The sequence below is a fragment of the Notamacropus eugenii genome, chromosome 6, assembly GCF_028372415.1.
Source record: "Notamacropus eugenii isolate mMacEug1 chromosome 6, mMacEug1.pri_v2, whole genome shotgun sequence".
NCBI lineage: Eukaryota > Metazoa > Chordata > Mammalia > Diprotodontia > Macropodidae > Notamacropus > Notamacropus eugenii.
This window is the reverse complement of record NC_092877.1, coordinates 297,202,483-297,221,524: the sequence shown is the minus strand read 5'-3', so window position 1 is coordinate 297,221,524 and position 19,042 is coordinate 297,202,483. Positions and strand designations below refer to the sequence as shown.

At 34.1% G+C, this 19,042-nt stretch overlaps 1 protein-coding gene across 4 annotated transcripts in view; it reads left to right on the top strand.

Annotated features, from left to right (window-relative positions):
• The window catches only part of HYCC2 (hyccin PI4KA lipid kinase complex subunit 2), a 78,506-nt gene that overhangs the window by 15,386 nt on the left and 44,078 nt on the right, over nucleotides 1–19,042 (top strand). For all 4 annotated transcript variants that reach the window (XM_072617241.1, XM_072617238.1, XM_072617240.1 and 1 more), the window contains one exon: nucleotides 17,805–17,907. The gene's annotated coding sequence lies outside the window, so the exon portion shown is untranslated. The remainder of the gene's footprint in view (nucleotides 1–17,804; nucleotides 17,908–19,042) is intronic.

Sequence of the window (19,042 nt, the reverse complement as noted above, 5' to 3'; positions counted from 1 at the left end):
TCAAACATTATTCATTTTTTGCCCAAAGCAGCCACAGTAGATTGGTTGTTAGTATCATAGGAACAGTGTTATCAATAAGAGATGTCTAAGACAAATACTATGGATGTTTGCTTTTAAAGTTGATTTGCTGGAATAGGAAGAATTGGATCGCTAGAGATGTTGAGAATGGTGGATGTGAAGAAACAAGAAATGAGATCTGGTTAGGAAAATGACATTCGTTTAAGGTTTTCTTTCTGGCTACTTGCAGTACTTCTTTGGCCTGCAAGTTCTCGATTTTGGTTATCTGTTCTTGGAAGTTTCCGTTTTGGGGTTTCTTTCAAAAGGTGGCTATTTCTACATTGCCCTAGAGTTCTAAAAGAATTGGGCAGTTTTCTTTTGTGATTTCTTGAAATAATGATGTCTAAGCTCCTGCACCCCCCTTTTTGTTGGTCATTGCTTTCAGGTAGTACAATGATTATTCAATTTTCTCTTCTCAATTTATTTTCTAGATAAGTTGTATTTTTAGGAGATATCTTACATTTTCTTTATACTTCTTATTGTCTTGTGGAGTCATTATCTCTTTTTTAAATTAACTTTGTCAATGCTTTTGGTTTTTTTACACAATAGCTCTATTATATATTTAAAAGGAATACCATGTTGTACATAATAGATAACAGCTTCACATGCAATCACCTGTTTTTATTGTACTGTTATGGAAATTATTGTTTTATTCCATTAAATAAAAAAATATAAAAAATGTGTCATTATCTTCCACATTCATTTTTTATAGTGCCATAATAATTGACACTGTCATAGAAATATCATAAGATCTGTTCTGATCTAATACAATAACCATTATTAAGCACTTAATATGAGCCAAGGCAGTACATTAAGCTCAAGGGATACAAAGGAAAAGCAGAAAAAAAAAACAACCAAAAAACATTTACAACCTCAAAGAGCTTATTTTTAAATTTATTTTTATTTTTAAAATATTTATTTTTTGTGTTCAACACTTGCTTTTATAAGATTTTGAGTTCCAAATTTTCTTCCCTTCCCTCTTCTCCCTCCTCCCCAAGATGCTATGCAATCTGATACGGCATATATGATCATATTAAACATATTTCTATATTAGTCATGTTGTGAAAGAAAAATCAGAAGAAAAGGGAAAAACCATGAGAAAGAAAAAAAACAACAAAAGAAAGAGAAAATAGTATGCTTCCATCTGCATTCAGACGCCATAGTTCTTTCTCTGGATGTGGATAGCATTTTCCATCATGAGCCTTTTGGAGTTGTTTTACATCATTGCATTGCTCAGAAGAGCTAAGTCTAACAGTCAGTCGTAGCACAATGTTACTGTTTCTGTGGTCAGTGTCCTGGTAGTGCTCAGTTCACCCAACATCAGTTCATGCAAATCTTCCCAGATTTTTTTGAAGTTCACCTGCTCACCATTTCTTATGGAACAGTAGTATTCCATTACATTCATATACCACAACTTGTTCAGCCATTTCTCCATTGATGGCCATCCCCTCAATTTCCAATTCTTTGCCACCACAAAAAGAGCTGTTTAAAATACTTTTGTACATGTGAGTCCTTTTCCCTTTTTTTATTATCTCTTTAGGATACAGACCTAGTAGTGCTATTGCTGGATCAAAGGATATCCACAATTTTATAGTGCTCTGGACATAGTTCCAAATTGTTCTCCAGAGTGGTTGGATCAGTTCAGAACTCCACCAACAATGCATTAGTGTTCCAGTTTTCACACATCTTCTCCAACGTTTATCATTTTCCTGTTTTGTCATGTTAGCCAATCTGATAGATGTGATGTGGTACCTCAGAGCTGTTTTAATTTTCATTTCTCTAATCAATAGCGATTTAAAGCATTTTTTCATATGACTACAGATGGCTTTAATTTCTTCATCTGAAAATATCCTGTTCATATACTTTGACCATTTATCAATAGGGGAATGACTTGTATTCTTAATGGATTTGATTCAGTTCTCTATATGTTTTAGAAATGAGGCCTTTGTCAAAGACACTGGCTGTAAAAATTGTTTCCCAGCTTTCTGCTTCCCTTCTAATCTTGGTTGCATTGATTTTGTGCAAAATCTTTTCAATTTAATGTAACCAAAATTATCCATTTTGCATTTCAAAATATTCTCTTTCTCATGTTTGGGCATAAATTCTTCGGTTTTCCATAGATCTGACAGGTGAACTGTTCCTTGCTGTCCTAATTTGCTTATAGTATCAGCCTTTATATCTAAATCATGTACTCATTTTGACCTTATCTTGGTAATGTGGTGTAAGATGTTGGTCTGTGCCTAGTTTCTGCCATACTATTTTCCATTTTTCCAGCAGTTTTTGTCAAGTAATGGGTTCTTATCCAAGAAGCTGGTATTTTGGGGTTTATCATTGACTACTGTTTTGTGTATCTAGCCTGTTGTACTGATCTACCACTCTGTTTCTCAGCCAGCACTGTGTAGTTTTGATGATTGCTGCTTTATAATACAGTTTTAAATCTGGTATGGCTAGGCCACCTTCCCTTTTCTTTAATTCCCATGGTATTCTGGACCTTTTGTTTTTCCAGATAAATTTTGTTATTATTTTTTCTAGCTCTGTAAAGTAATTTTTGGTAGTTTGATTGGCACTGAATAAATAAATTAATTTAGCTAGAATTGTCATTTTTATCATAGTATCTTGGTCTACCCATGAACAACTGATATGTTTCTAATTATTTAGATCTTGCCTTATTTGTATGAGGTGTGTTTTATAATTGTGTTCATACAGTTCCTGGGTTTGTCTTGGCAGGTAGACTCCCCAATATTTTATATTGTTTACAATTGCTTTAAATGGAATTTCTCTCTATCTCTTGCTGCTGGGCTTTGTTAGTAACATATAGAAATTCCAACGACTTATGTGAATTTATTTTATATTTAGAAATTATTTTATATATTATATATTTATATTCTAAAGTTGTTATTTTGAGTTTAATTGATTCTTTAAGTATACTATCATATCATTTGCAGAGAGTGATAGTTTTGTTTCCTCATTGTGTATTTTCATTCCTTCAATTTCTTTTTCTTATAACTAAAGCTGAATCTAGTACAATATTGAATAACAGTGGTGATAAAGGACATCCTTGTGTCAACCCTGATCTTACTGGAAATAATTTTAGCTTATCCCCATTACATGTAATGCTGGCTGATAGTTTTAGATAAATGCTATTTCTCATTTTAAGGAAAACTCCATTGATTCCTATGCTCTCCAGTGTTTTTAATAGGAATGGGTATTGTATTTTATCAAAACCTTTTTCCGCATCTATTGAGATAATCTGTTAATTTTGTTATTGGTATGGTCAATTAAGCTGATAGTTTTCACACTTTTGGACCATTCCTGCATTTGTGGTATAAATCCCATCTGGTCACTATCTCTTGGCTAATATTTTATTTAAAACTTTTGCATGTATTTTCATTAGGGAAATTGGTCTATACTTTTCTTTCTCTTGTTTTGTCTCTTTCTAGTTTAGGTATCAGCACTATATTTGTATCATAAAAAGAATTTGTTAGGACTCCTTCTCCTATAGTATTGGAATTAGTTGTTCTTTAAATGTTTGGTAGAATTCACTTGTAAATCCAACAGGCCCTGGAGATTTTTTTTCTTAGGGAGTTCTTTGATGGCCTCTTCAATTCATTTTCTGAAATGGGGTTAAGTGTTTTATTTCCTCTAATGTTAATCTGGGCAATTTATATTTTTGTAAATATTCATCCATTTCACTTAGATTGTCAGATTTATTGGCATACAGTTGGGCAAAATAGCTCCTAATTATTGTTTTAATTTCCTCTTCATTGGTAGTAAATTTACCTTTTTAACTTTTGATACTGATAATTTGGTTTTCTTTTTTTAAATCAAGTTGACCAAAGGCTTATCTATTTTATCATTTTTTTTCATAAAACCAGCTCTTAGTTTTATATATTAGTTCAATGGTTTTCTTACTTTCAATTTTATTAATCTCTCCTTTGATTTTCAGAATTTCTAATTTGGTATTTAATTGAGGATTTTAAATTTGTTCTTTTTGTAAGTTTTTTACTTGCATGCTCAATTCACTGATCTCTTCATTCTCTATTTTGTTCATATAAGCATTTAAAAATATATAATTTCCTTTAAGAATTGCTTTGGCTGCATCCCATAAGTTTTGGTATGTTGTCTCATTATTGTCATTCTCTTGGGTGAAGTTATTGATTATTTCTATGATTTGTTGTCTGACCCACTCATTCTTTAGGATTGGATTATTTAGTTTCCAATTAATCTTTAGTCTGTCTTTCCATGACACTCTGTTACATGTAATTTTTATTACATCATGATCTGAAAAGGATGCATTTAATGTTTCTGCCTTTTTACATTGGATTGTGAGGTTTTTCTGCCCAAGTACATGGTCAGTTTCTGTGTAGGTGTCATGTACCACTTAGAAGAAGTATATTCCCTTCTATCCCCATTCAGTTTTCTCCACAGTTCTACCATATCCAACTTTTCTAAAATTCTGTTTACCTCCTTAACTACTTTCTTGTTTATTTTGTGGTGAGGTTTTTGTAGTTTTGCGAGGGAGAGGTTGGGTTCCCCCATTAGTACAGTTTTGCTATTTCTTCCTGTAACTCACTTAACATCTCTTCTAGGAATTTGGATACTATACCACTTGGTGCATATATCACCATCTCTGCAGGATGCAACATATAAATAGATTTAGTGCAGTATCTAGAGCACTGACTGTGCAGTTAGAGGGCCTGGGTTCAAATTCTGACTGTAACATATATGAATTTAAATATGTCACTCCCTGAGAATAATTTTCCTTAAGTGTAAAATAAGGGGGTTAGACTTGGTTGCCTCCAAGACTTCTTCTAGCTCTAGCTTTGGAGAGAGAGAATTTAAGAAGAATGGAAAAAGCAATAACAACTAATATGATATGGAAAAGATTCCTGTAGGGAGAGGCACATGGACTAAACCTTGAAGGGATCTGCTTCTTTATGTAGAGGGAGTGCATTCTAACACTACAGGCCTGTCTGTGCAAAATCATAGAGGCAGGAGATGGAGCGCCAAGTTCTAGGGACAGCAAGTAAACTAGTTTGTTTGGAATGCAGATTATGTGAAGGATTGTAATGTACTATAAACTTGAAAGGGAGGTCTGATGTCATATTGTAAGAGTCTTTAAATTCCAAATTGAGGCGTCTGCATTTACCCTCCAGGCACAGCAATAAGGAGCCACTGAATGTTCTTGAGCTGGAGACTGGAGACACTCAGCACTCTGCGTTGTGCTTTAGGAAGATTATTTTGGCACCCATGTGGAGGAGGCTAGAAGATTTGAATGAGTCTAGTTAAGAAATGGTTGCAGTTTCCTGATGGGAGATGATGGAGGCCTAAGCTAAGATGAGTGGAGAGAAGGGAACAAATTTGAGAAATATTTTAAAGGCAGAAATGATGAGGCTTGTTTTCTTTTCAGTTTCATTTACACATGTTCTCTCACTGGGTCTCAACTCAAGCTCTCTCAATTCAATAAACATTTATTAAGTGTATACTATGTGCAAGGCACTCTGGTAAGTGTTAGACATACAGATAAGAAAAAGGATAGTCCCCCCTTTCTTCCCCCGCAGTGAATTTACAGTCTAATGGAGGAAGATATTACATGAATGTCCATTTTTATTATTATCTTGGTCAGACCACATGTGAAGTATCATATTCTGTTCTCTAAGTGCTGTACTGATCTTTGGACCATTGACAAGCTGGAACAAGATCAGAGGAGGGTGACAGAATGGTCAGGTAATTAAAAATCATCAGGTGAAAGATGCCTAACCTGGAGAAGAGAGAACTTAAGGGGCATAGGAAAGTTGTCTTCAAGTATCTGAAGGACTATAAGTTAGAAAAAAGATGAAAGCTACAGTAGTGTAAATGAAAAAGTCATGGAAAGTGAAGCAAAATCTGAGTATTAAAGGTATTCTAGCAATGAAACATACCTTCTCCCTTATAAATGATATGATTATTAGGACAGAATTTTTAAACTACTATCCAGAGATCTTCACTATATAGAATGTTTTTCTTTTTCTTAATTGTTTTTCTTTGTCAAAAGAGAGTATATTGTGTGAGGAAAGGTTGAAATAACTTTGATACAAAGACAAAAGGCATCAATAAAGTGCATTTTTAAGGGATTAGCTTTGTTTTGTTTAGACTGGAAGGCAGAATTAAAAACAATAAGTCGAAGTTACAGTGGCAGATTTTGACTTGAAATAAGGAAAAACTTCCTAATAAATGTAGTTATTCAACAGTGGACTGAGCTAGTTTGTAAGTTCTCCATCAGTGGAGATCTTCAGACTTGGACTTCCTGCAACTTGGTAGAGGTTATTTTTCACATATGTATTGGCCTGGGTGAACAGTGTAACATGATAGAAAGAGTATCAATTTATAGTCAGAAGACCTCCTGTTTACTCTGTGTATTTGTAATTTTAGGAAAGGCTCTTGCCCTTTTTGATACAGTTTCCTGTAAAAGGAGAGGATTTTATTAAATGATCTAAAATCCTGTGAGCTCTGAGATCTTATCCAACATACATATTCTCTCATCTGGAGCTTTAGGGTTTAGTGGCAGCATGTTGTCAAAAGCCCCTGCTTTTGGCTTTGTATTTCAAAGTTTTGGTTCTCTCTGGAGAATAAACTTCATTTGAGAGGAATTAATTTGTATTCATTGCATAGTAAATTTTTTTTTTAAGGATTTCCTCTTGAATAAAGCTTTGACTCTTTTCTTGCTTCATGGCAAAAACAGAAAATGAAGATAATTTCAAAGGTCTTTGTAGAAATTCTGTGATCAATCATCATTTTCAATCTGAAGGATATTCCAAAGCCACTTTTCTAAAATTTTCTAATTTCTCTCTCTCTTTGCTTTCTACTGTTCTTACTAACCATTCCAAAGGCCTGTGAGATTTATCTGGTTTCTGATACAAACTGCACAGAAAAGGTTCATTCCCAGCAGCTACTAAGAATTTTGTGGTTGGAGAAAAGGAAAGCAGTTGCAGAGGAGCAGTCTGTCATGGTTGGGAGGAGTACAGTACCACCAAGCAGTCCCCTGAAGGAGATAAAAGGATAGAAGGCTAGAGAGATAAATGGTATGGAGGATGTTTTTCCCTGTTTGGTTACAGGGTCCTGGGAGGGCCTCAGTGTGCTAGTACTCAGTCTAGGGAGGAAGGAAGTATATTTCTTTTCCTACCTCTCTCCCCTAGTACTGCCATCCTGGGGCCTGGAGGCTAAAGAGAGTTATAACTCTGTGTCTATACACTTATCCTTAACATGCAAACATATCCTTAACATAACAAAGTATATTTTTTGAAAAGATATGAAATTATTTCTTCACAAGTTGTTTACTATGGTGATTCTCTTTTCCTATTGGCTGAGGCCATGAATGGCATCAGCTGAGATCCCCAGGAGACAGAGTAGTGAGAAGTTAGGAAAAGGAGGTGAACAGTAAGACAGTCTTGGAGGGCAGTCAGCAGAGAGGCAGGTTGTGTATGTGGTGAATGAAACTGAAGAGCAGCTATTCTCATTAGATTGTCCCATAATAGTTTACAAATGAGCTTGTACTCTAAACCAGTGTTCTTTGACTGCCACAATCACTCTGGTTGACAAGATTAGATGTTTGCTGGATAAGACAGTATCTGAGTTCTTTTTACTTCACTGAAAATGGTGTGCATTGATTGAAGTACATGATATCATAGAAATAGCATATGGGACTAGAAATAAAGAAAACCTAATTTCAGAGTATTCGTTTAATACTTCAAAATAGGTTGTGACTATGGTCAATGCACTTAAACTTTGAGTCTTAGTTTCTTTATCATAAGATGCAGATAATAATATTTGTAATACTGATCTCATGAAGTTATGAAAATGAAATGAAATTGCTGGATAAATCTCTTTGCCTAGCCAACATATGGCAACCAAGAACAGTGCCAATTCAGAATATAAACTCATCCACAGATTCTTAGCAAATTGTTGGAACATTAAGAATAAATATTATCAGCACCTAAAACAATGAGAAGTGGTAGAAGGAAAATGAGTTTACAAAAGACTTGACTGGAGACCCAGAGACCTAAGTGAAACCAATTATACTAAGAGCTTTTGAATTTAAAACAGAGTACAGCTGGTGAAAAATGGAAAAAATCTGTCTTGATTTCAATAACAAATTACTTTCTATATCAATGACAGTGGAATCACTGTCCTAACATTAACATTTGTATCCCAAATGTGTTGCAAGAAAAAGTAGAAATGGCACTAAAGAACACCAGTTCAAGTATCTACAGAAGATGTTTATGCTGAAGGTAATATGATTTTCAGATCATTGATTAGTTCTCAAAATATTTGAAAGAAGTAAAGCTACAAAATAGTTGGAAACCTTATTGATGATATGGAGAGAATGGAATAAGCATTTATTAAGCACCTACTGTGTACCAGGCACTGAGATCTGCACTTTTTCATATCTTATTTAATCCTCACAACAACCCTGGGAGGTAGGTGTCGTTATTATCCCAGTTTTACAGTTGAGGAAACTGAGACAGACAAGTTAAATGACTTGCACTGCTGGTAAGTATCTGATGCCAGATTTGAACTCATATCTTCCAACTCTGGGCATAGTAGAACCCTTTCTTCTTTGTACGTAGCTGCCTAAAGGTACTTGAAATGATATCAGTATTTACCATATCATTTACCTTTCTTTTCACTAGAAAGTCTTCATAAGAATAATTTACAAATATATTGAGAATGTCCTTGATGAAAATATGAGATAGGAATAGTCATGGTTTTGCAGAGGATTTTGGAAATCCTATAGTATATCTTGTGTGACTTTTAGGGATTTTTTTTTTTTAACTATATTTAAGGCCTCTTGAGTTTGAAGGGTTTCTACAAGCACAAGTGTCAGATGGAGAACTCTTTTTGGCATTTTCATTAGTGACTTGGATGATGCTATAAATAGGATGGTAATCAAGTTGATAGATGACAGGAAATTCTCTAGGATAACTAATGCATCTAATGACAAAGTCTAAAATTACAGGGTGGGGAAGTCATGGCCACACAAATGTCCATGTGAAAAAGAACTGAGGATTTTAGTGACTCAGTATGAGTCAACAGTATGATATGGCTATATATAGGCATTAGATATACATATCTATATCTATTATCTGTCTATTACATATATCTATATATTTAGGTCTATATATATCTATTACCTATACATATACATGCATCCTATATGTATGTATATATCTAGATATATAGATATAAGACTGTCCTAGAGACATGGGGCCATTTCCAGGTGTCCTGATGAATATCTGGTCACTGGATCTAGATGGTTCAGGAGGAGAATGTGAGACTGGTGACCTTGCACAGCCCTCCCTCACTCACATCAAAATCAACTACAAGTCATGTCATAATTTCCCTGATGTCATGGTCCTCTTCGACAATGAAGGACAAACACAACCTGTGAGTAGACTGAGCTGCCTGAATGGACACCCAGCTAGCTGGGTAACTCAGCTTGTCCTCTCCTTCTCCTTCTCCTCTTTAAAGGAAGGTAAATTTTGATGGCCAAAGCTGCCCAGTTAACTTGGGATTTACTGGCTAAATTCCTTCCTTCCTTCCTTCCTTCCTTCCCCCCCCCCCCCCCCCCCCCTCTCCCAGTTCATTCTGAAGCTCACAAGCTAGACCACAATAGATCCCTTCCCAAGCTCCACTTAATGGCTATGTTTTGGGCCCTTCTGGCTTCCAGTGAATATCAATGGTAATGAGATCAGTATTACAAATATTTTCTCTGTGGGACAGCAATGCTGAGGGTCTTCCTTCCCAGTTTGTTTTTTTGTTTGTTTTGTTTTTTTCTAAATAAAGGGACCATCCCTTCATTCACTTCTTAAAAAGGCCTATTCACTGAATGGCTGCTGCCTCACTCTAAGTGAGTAGCCTGAGCCTAAAAAGACCAGGGTCTCCCATTTCATTCTGGGCCATCTCCAGTCATCCTGATGAATATCTAGTCACTGGATTCAGATGGCTCTGGAGGAGAAAGTGAGACTGGTGACCTTGCACAACCCTCCCTCAAATCTAAGTCAACTGCAAGTCATGTCGTCATTTCTCTGTCATAGTCCTCTTCGAAAAAGAAGGAAAAACAACAACCCTAGAGAGATTTCCTTCAGGAAATCCTTCCAACTCAAGAAGCCTTAAACATAGTAAGAAAAGAAAAGTGCTATTTCCTTAGAGAGTCATATAAGGTCTATAGGGTTTCCAAAATCCTCTGCAAAAACATTCCTATTCCTATCTCATGGTTTCATCTTGGATACTTTCAACATATTTGTAAATTATTCTCATGAAGACTTTTTAGTAACAAAAAAGGCAAATGGTATGGTAAATGCTAGTATCATCTCATAATGAGAAAGCCATAGATATAACTATATACAACTGTAACTCTGTATTTATAATATAAATAATAATAATAGAATCTGTTCTGACCATGCTTCACATTCCACATTGGCCATCTTTGATCTGCCCTTCCTAGACTTCTAGACAGCTTCCCTACCTTGCAAGACTTAACTCACTCAGTTCTTGAACTTTTACCCTGGGGCCTGCACTTTTTTGTTCTTGTCAATGAATGGGTAGGAAGAGAAATTAGATTATTAGATGAACCACTTTATCTAGCTTTCCTTAGATATTCTTTACATTCCACCCTGCCCCTTCTTGCCATCCCACCACTACATGCAGCCAGAATGGATCATTCTAACTTATGCTGCATTAAGAGAAGAATGATATCCAGAATAGAGAGAGAATTGTTATACTCAGCCCTGGTTAGTTCAGTTTTGTTCAGTTCTCAATATCATTTTTTAAGTGACCGGGAAGATGAAAGGGAATAGAGACCATACCATTTAATCTTAGTTGAAGGAACTGAAAATGGAGACATAGATGGGGACGAAATCTATTTTTAGATTTACTTTGCCTGCTGTAGAGAGCAGAACTAGGCAAAATGAATAGAAATTGCTGAGACATTTTGAAGGGAAAGAAGTAACTAAGAAAATATCATTATGGCAAATTTCTCAGCTAAAGGAGTCATATTCAAGATTTAAAACGAACATTCTCCAATAGATAGATGTCTATGAACAGGCAGTTTTCAAAGGAAGAAATCTAAGCGATCAATTGCCGTATGAGAAAATGTTCCAAATTACTAATAATTAGAGAAATGCAAATGAAGACAACTTCAAGTTTCCACCTTACATCTACCTATCAGACAGATATTGGAAGAGCTGTTGGTGGAGTTGTCAATTGGTAGAGTTCTTCTGAAAGATTTTAGAGCTCTAAGTTGGGAGAAAAACTAGTGAGTTCAGTTTGAACATCTTGCATTTAAGATGTCTAGTAGACATCCAATGCAAAATATCCTGTAGGGACATATGAATCTGGAGATTAGTATAAAGGTTAATACTGGATAAGCAGGTCTGAGAATTCTCAGCATAGAGATGAAAATCAAATACATCAAGCTGATGAGATCATGAGGTGAAGTACGAAATAGTATATAAAGAAAAGAAGGCCCAGAACAGAGCCTTGGGGGAACATCATGATTAGTGGCTGTCACCTGCATGAAGATCTAGCAAAAAAAAGACTGAGGAGGAGTAGTCACACTGGTAGAAGGAGAACCCAGATGCAAACCTATAGAAAAGAAGAGCAGGATTGATGGAGAAGAGAGGGATTGATGGTATCAGAGACTGCAGTTTGTGTTGAAATTGTGTCTTATTCTAGTCCCTTTTACTCTCTTACTGACCCCTGCTCTAATTAGTATAGTAAATTTATAAAGAGCTAGTATAAGGTGAAAAGAGTAAGAATTAAGATGGCAAAATCATCTACGTCTAGACTGTTCCTTAAATTAAGGGAACATAACAATTATTTGCAAACTGTCTCATAAATTAGGTGCATATAGGAGCCATGGGTAACTGCCTCATAAATTAACTAAAGCCATCCATGTCATGAGATTGTGTGCTAAATTAGGGTAAACCATCTAAACCCTAATGTACCCCTCTGTCCTGTGAATTGTCGTTTGTATAAACTCCTGACATACAAAGACCAGTAAAAACACTGCCAGCAAAGATGCTGATGAACTAACTTTAAGTGTTGCTGATAACTTTGAGGTCATATTGATATGTTAATGAACTCAACCAAGGTGGCATGGATAAAACCTATAAAAATGGGACCCCAAACTCCTGCCATTCCCCCCAAAGCACTCCCCTACCTGCTGTAAGTCCAACTCCAATTTGTGGTTATATATATAACTCTAATATGCCCTTTTCCCTTCCCACTTTTCTTCTCCTTTCCTATATACCTCCCTCTACCATCTCATTCCCTGTCCTTGTGTATTTCCTGTGCCTCTGTATTCACCTTGCCATTTGACTAGATAATTTTATTGGCATAGCATTAAAAATGTACATTAACTTTAGGAGTATTGACATTTTTATTGTACATGCGTGGCCCAGACATGAGCACTGAATATACCTCCATTTAACTTGCTCTTTGTTGCTTTAAGGAGCACTTTGTAATTTGGTATATACAAGGGTTTTGTGTGCTTTGGTAGATTGATCCCCAGAAGCATTATCCATTTTGTAGTTACTTGGAATGGGATTTCCTTTTCTACTGTTGCCTCTTAAATTTTGTTATTATATAAAAATGCAGTTTCTTTTTGAGGGTTTATTTTGTTGTCTGCAACTTCGTTGAAGCTATTGTCTTGATTAATATTTTTGCTGATTCCTTAGGACTTTCTAAATAAATCACATCAGCAAATTGCAGTAATTTTATTTCCTCTTCACCAATCTCTTTTTATGCCTTTGCTTTCTCTTATTACTTTTTTTTTAGCGTTTCTAAAACTGTATCTAATAATCATGGAGAGAATGAGTATTATCCTTCGTTTATTCCCGCATTAGAAAAAAGCCCTAGTGTGTCCTCATTGCATATGATGCTTGCTTTTGGTTTTAGATAGATGCTTTTTACAATATTTTAAAAAGTGGTCCCTTTGTACCTATACCTCAGAGGACTTTTAGCATAAATGAGTGTTGTACTTTGTCAAAGGCTTTTTTTATAGCTGTGTTTTCAGATAGTTTCATTTTTAATTTACTTATTGATTGTTTTTCTAATTTTGAACCAGTTGCATTCTTGGTTAAATCCAACTTGGTTATAATTAATAATTTCTTGAATAAATTGCTGTGGTTTGTTTGATGGGATTTTAAAAAATCAGTATTCCTGATAATGTTGAGCTATAGTTCTGTGTTTCATCTTTCCTTGGGTTAGATATTAGGACTATGTTTATCTTATGATAGAATTCTAGTAGGATACAGTTTTAAAGAATAATTTGTGTTTTCTGAGTACTAATTGTCCTTTAAAAGTTTGATAGAATTCTCTGGTGAACCTGTCAGGACTCATAACACATGTAGGCTTTTTTGTTTTGTTTTTACAGATAGGTATCTATTTCTTTTCCTGAGATTGGATTGTTCTAAGAGCTCAATTTGGTCTTGTGTTAATTTGGGTATTTTACGTTTTTGGAGGTATTCTAGATTGTGTTCTGAGTTTCCTTAACATATAATTACATAATAGATTCTGATTATTTTTATTTTTTCTGGTTTTATTTTGATTTCACCTTGCTCATTTGCTATTTTGCTCATTTAGTTATTTGCCATCTTTTTAGGCAGATTGTTAAAAGTTTATCGATTTTATTGGTCTTTTTAAAAACAAAATTTAGTTGTGTTTATCATTTTTATAGATTTTATATATTTCTCCTCAAAATTTTAATATCTCCCCTTTTGTGCTTGTATTAGGTTTGCTTTATTTGTTGGGTCTCTAATTTTCTAAAATGTGTATTCATTTCATTAATCTTTTTCTCTTTGTTTATAGGGGTGTGGTTTTTCTTCTGAGGAATGCTTTAGTTGCAACACAGAGGTTTTGCTATATTTCATTATCATTTTCCTTTACATAATTGTTCCTATGATTTATTTTTTAGCCCAATCATTGTTTAGATTCCATTTTTAATTCATAATTTGGGTTTGTGTCTTTTGTTTGTAGCCCAATATCAATTACTATTTTTATTGCATTATAGCCTGCAAAGGATAAATTTACTATTTCTGCTTTTCAATATTTGTTTTCAATATCTCTGTGCCCTGTACAGGGCCATTTTGTTTTTTTGATAAAAGTTCATGTGGTGCTGATATACATATATATATGTATATACATATATATGTATATATATATAACATATGTATGTATATATACATATATATGTATACAGCAGTGCCATATAGGATATGTTTGTTATTCTTTTTCATTTTATTGGATTGTTTAATCCATTTACATTTAAAGTTGTGAGAGTCAGATTTATATTTTCCTCCATTTCTCTCTAACATTGCATTATGTACTTTTTTTCCAAATTAGGATCCCCTCCTCTTCCACTGAAACATATTTCTTCAGTTATTTTAGTTGAATCTTTTTTAAATAAACCCTATTCCCTGAAGTTATTCTTCTCATAGTCAACCCCATTAATCTACCCCCATTTGTTACTCTTTTTTCTGGTTTTGGAATTTTGTTCATTGGTTCGTTTTTCTTTCTTACTGTTATCCAGTTATTTAATTCTTCCTTTCTTTTTTCCCCCTCAGTTAAGTAGTCAAATAGAACCCAAAGCTATAGTAAACTGAGTACATTTCTGCTATTTGGAGTTGACATCTCCAGTGAACTGCAAGGAAGAGGGGGAGGTATCATAGTATGGAGTTGATTTTGTTCCAAGAAAGTGGCTTGTTTTGTGTCCACTTGGCTGTTAGTACTATGGTGGACAGTGGGGGAGGGGATTGCTGAGTGAGAGCTTATTAGAGGTTAGGGGAAATTGACCTTTACTGTTAATTCATTGTTTTTATCTTGTTTGGGTTCTTCCATGAAGATAACTGAAACTGATTTATCTGGTGCCTAATTCCTATTTTGGACAGGTTGTGAGGGTCAGAGAAAATGCCCTGTCCTCCATCTTTTTGGTAAAATGACCTGGAAGTCTTTCTTTTTGAATTGAGCCTTTTTTTGCTGGTGCCTTGTCTCAGAACATGACTGCTACTTTTGCTTTTTTTGGTTAATCCTTAAACAAGATAGCTTTTGCTTCAGCCCTCTGTTTTAACTTTGATTCTTTATTTCTGATATGTTTAATGTAAACAACATATTGTTATGATTTTTAATTTATTCTGCTTTCCTCTTATATTTTATGAGTGAGTTCATTCCATTCATAGTTATGATAATCATTTGTGTCAGTAGTAATAATAGCTAGTATTCATATATACTTTAAGGTTTGTAAAAGCTCTTTACAAATGTCTTGTTTTACCCTCATAACCACTTTAGGAGGCAGGTGCTCTTATCTCCATTTTACAGATTAGGAAACTGAGGAAGACAGATTAAGTGACTTACCCAGCTTTACACAGCTAGTGTCTGATGCTAGATTTGAATTCAAGTCTTCCTGACTCCAGAGCTATTCCTCTATCCACATTGCCACCTAACTTTTTTGTTTTCCTCCATCCTTAAAACTTTTTCTTCTGTTTCCCGTTTCTTATGTATAGAGAAAATTGTCATAGGAGGGGAATTTGCTCAGAACCATTGCTCTGTGCTTGTTGCAATCATCTTCTTCTCCTGTTCTTCTCTTCTTCCAGTCCATATCCCAATTATGGGTGTGTTTGTGTGTGTCTGTGGTTGTGTGTGTGTGTGTGTGTGTGTGTGTGTGTGTGTCTGCCTGCCTGTGTCTCTGTGTATCTGTGTATGTAAAATGAAACAAGCTGCTCTTGATAGACATTTTACTGGCCTCAACGGGAACGAAGAAAGACTTCATGAAGAATGTAGTGATTGATCTGAGCCTTGATGGAAATCAGGAATTCTAAGAGGTGGAAGTAAGGAATGATTCTAGAGTGCAAAGGCACAGTTATGGGAGATGAATATGGAACAGTGAATATCCCTGTTGATAGATTGTACAATACCAAAAAGGGGGTACTTTGAAAGAAGACTGGGAAGGCAAAAAGAAGTCTGGTTATAAATAGCTTTAAATGTCAAACAGAAGCTAAATGGGAGGCCATTATAGAAATGTAGGTAAGAGATGGAGGTAAAAAAGATTTTACTAGGCATCTGATTTGATATGTAGATTGAGGCACAGTGAAAAGTTGATAACCTGGGTAATTGGAAGGATGGTGCATACCTTTTATGATAATAAGGAAATTTTGGACGAGAGGTAGATTTGAGGGCTAGGCAAGGGAGAAAATTAGTTCTGCTTTGAACATGTTGAATTTGAACTGCCTATATGATATCCAGTTTGAAATATCCAACAGGCATTTGGTAATGTGCAGGGTTGGAGTCCTGAAAGCAGACTAGGGTTGACTGGATATACAGATCTGAGATACATCTTCATAGAGATGATAATTGAACCCATTGCAACTGAGTGAGATAGTTTAGAGAGAAGAGAAAACATTCAAGGCCAGAACCTTGGGATACACACATACCATTAGTGGCATGTATGATGAATCAGCAAAGGAGACTGAGGAAAAGTGGTTGAGCAAGCAGAAGAAAAACCAGTAGTGTCCCAATGTAAGAGAAGAGTGCCCATTAGGAGAGAGTGATCCAAAGTGTCACAGTAAAGCAGTGAGGTCAAGGAGAATGAGAATTGAAAAGAGGCAGAATTTAGGTTAATGACAAGTACATCTTGATTTAAATAAACCTTTTATCTCTCTCAGAATCAGGCACATTTGCTAAATTTCAATAATTTATGTAAATGTTGAAAATATACTGATAAATAAACCTGTATTAAACATAAGAACTACATAATAAATACTTGCAAAAAATTTTAGCCTTGCATTAATATTCTGTGTACGGATTACTTGGAAGATCAAAAACTAAAATTGTTAAAGAATCTGCAGTAGAATTGAGTCAGAAATCAGATATTACATGATAGCTCATGTAATTGGGACACATTTCTAAGAAAACAATTACTTCCGTTTTTGATCTGTTGAAATTTACCTAAACTTTAAACACATATCTAAATTGGACAGCTAATATAAATTTTAAATTTGTTTTTGTTCAGCAAATTTGAGTCCTGGTATATATATAAATTAAATATATATAATAGCTAAGTCACAATACAGATAATGAATCCTACAAGTGGTTGTATGTATTTAAATTCACACTATTCAAAGTTATAATTATATAAAATTTGATAATTGATTCTAGCCCTATGGAAATCTGCAGTGCAAAATCAAATAATATGAACACATCACCACATTCATTATTTGCATAAATCAGGACCTAGCTATGCACTGAAAAGTGAAAACTTTTTCTGTTCTGTGACAACTAACTTCTGAAATTTTCTTAACTTTATAATCCTTTATTTCAGTTATACTAATTATGTGTGTATTCATGTTGTTGGTGTTAAAACTATATATAGCATTTTTCTTCAAAAGTAAAATAATAAAGTTTGAGTTAGAAGGAACCTAAATTTATAGAAAAATAAATTAAGTTCTCAGAGATATTTAAGTGATTTGCCCAAAGTTACGTGGCATAAATAATCAGATCTGGAATTTTAAAAACCGGTCTCCTAACTATTGGTTTAGTTACTTTGGGTGCATTGTGTTCTCTTTGTTAAAGATTTATTTCTTCATTGTTAATTAACAAAAGGGAAATTAGATTATTCTCTTCCCTTTCAAAGCTTTCTTTCGTCCCTTTCTCCTTGTTATAACTTCACAAAGAATGTTTCTTAACTCTTCATGTCTTTTTTATTTTTTTCACAGACTTAGAGACTATTTTAAAGTTCAACAAATGTATTCCACACTTGAAATCTGCTGCTTTCTTCTACCACCACCTCCTTTAGAGATCTGACTTCTCAAATAAGAGGTAAAGTTATATAAAATTAACTTTGAATAAAAATGTACATTTAAAATATATATTTATATAGATTACCATGCCAATCCAGGACTATTAGGATTTTTGTAATCTAAAAAGTAGTTACTTATTTAAAAAAATTTAATAAAATGTAATTTAAAATTTAATAAAAAATTTTATTTGTACTTCCTTAAAAAATAGCATCTTAATCATGACTTTTCAACATGATTAAAATAATATCCCTTTTAGTAGTTGCATTTTATTAAATTTCTTTTTGCCTAAGCTTTCATTTCAAGATACTATCCTAGATGTCAAACAGCTGTTGAATTTATTTTGACTAAAGAGCATAGTGATATTTGACTTTACTTCTGGTGCTATTATGAGCTATTTCTGGTGCTTTTGCAACTCATAATATCAGCAAAAGATTTGAGTGCTTATATGTCATTATGATGTCTCAAGTATAAATTTTATTTTGATTTATGTTGACAAGTATAGATACTCAAATATTAAACAAGAACATAAAAGAGAAATGAGGAAAGATAGGCATGTAAGGTAAAACAAACAGAAAACCCAAAGGATCTTAAACAATTGTGTCTCTAATTTTATTTACTGATCATTAATCTTATCTTTAAAGGTATATATTGCCTTTAAGTAGTAGGTATCCTTTTTTCCTTGACCCTTTTTAAAAAATCTTCTGTTACTGTGTGTATACCATTAATTTGTTAACTATATGGTTGGAGTTAGTGATTATATTCTTTGTTTTCTACTTTCTTCATTCCATGTCACTTAATGTGAGTTGTCTGAGATTCCCTTGAACTATTCATAATCATTTTTTCTTATGATACAGTAATCCATTACATTATATATCTTGATTTTCCCTGTATTAGATGATTTGTTTATTTCTGTTTTTTCTATTTTAAATAGTACTGCTTAGTAATATTTTATACATGTATGTTTTTTCCCATCAATAACTACTTTAGCAATATAGTACCAGTAATAGACTGCTAGATCCAGGGGTATGCATATATTTGTAACTCTTATCGTAGAATTATATATTACTTTCCAAAAAGGTTAGGTCAGCTTATAAACTTAACAAGAATAGAGGTCTGTATGCCAGCACCGAAATTTGTTTTTGTTTGTGGGTGTG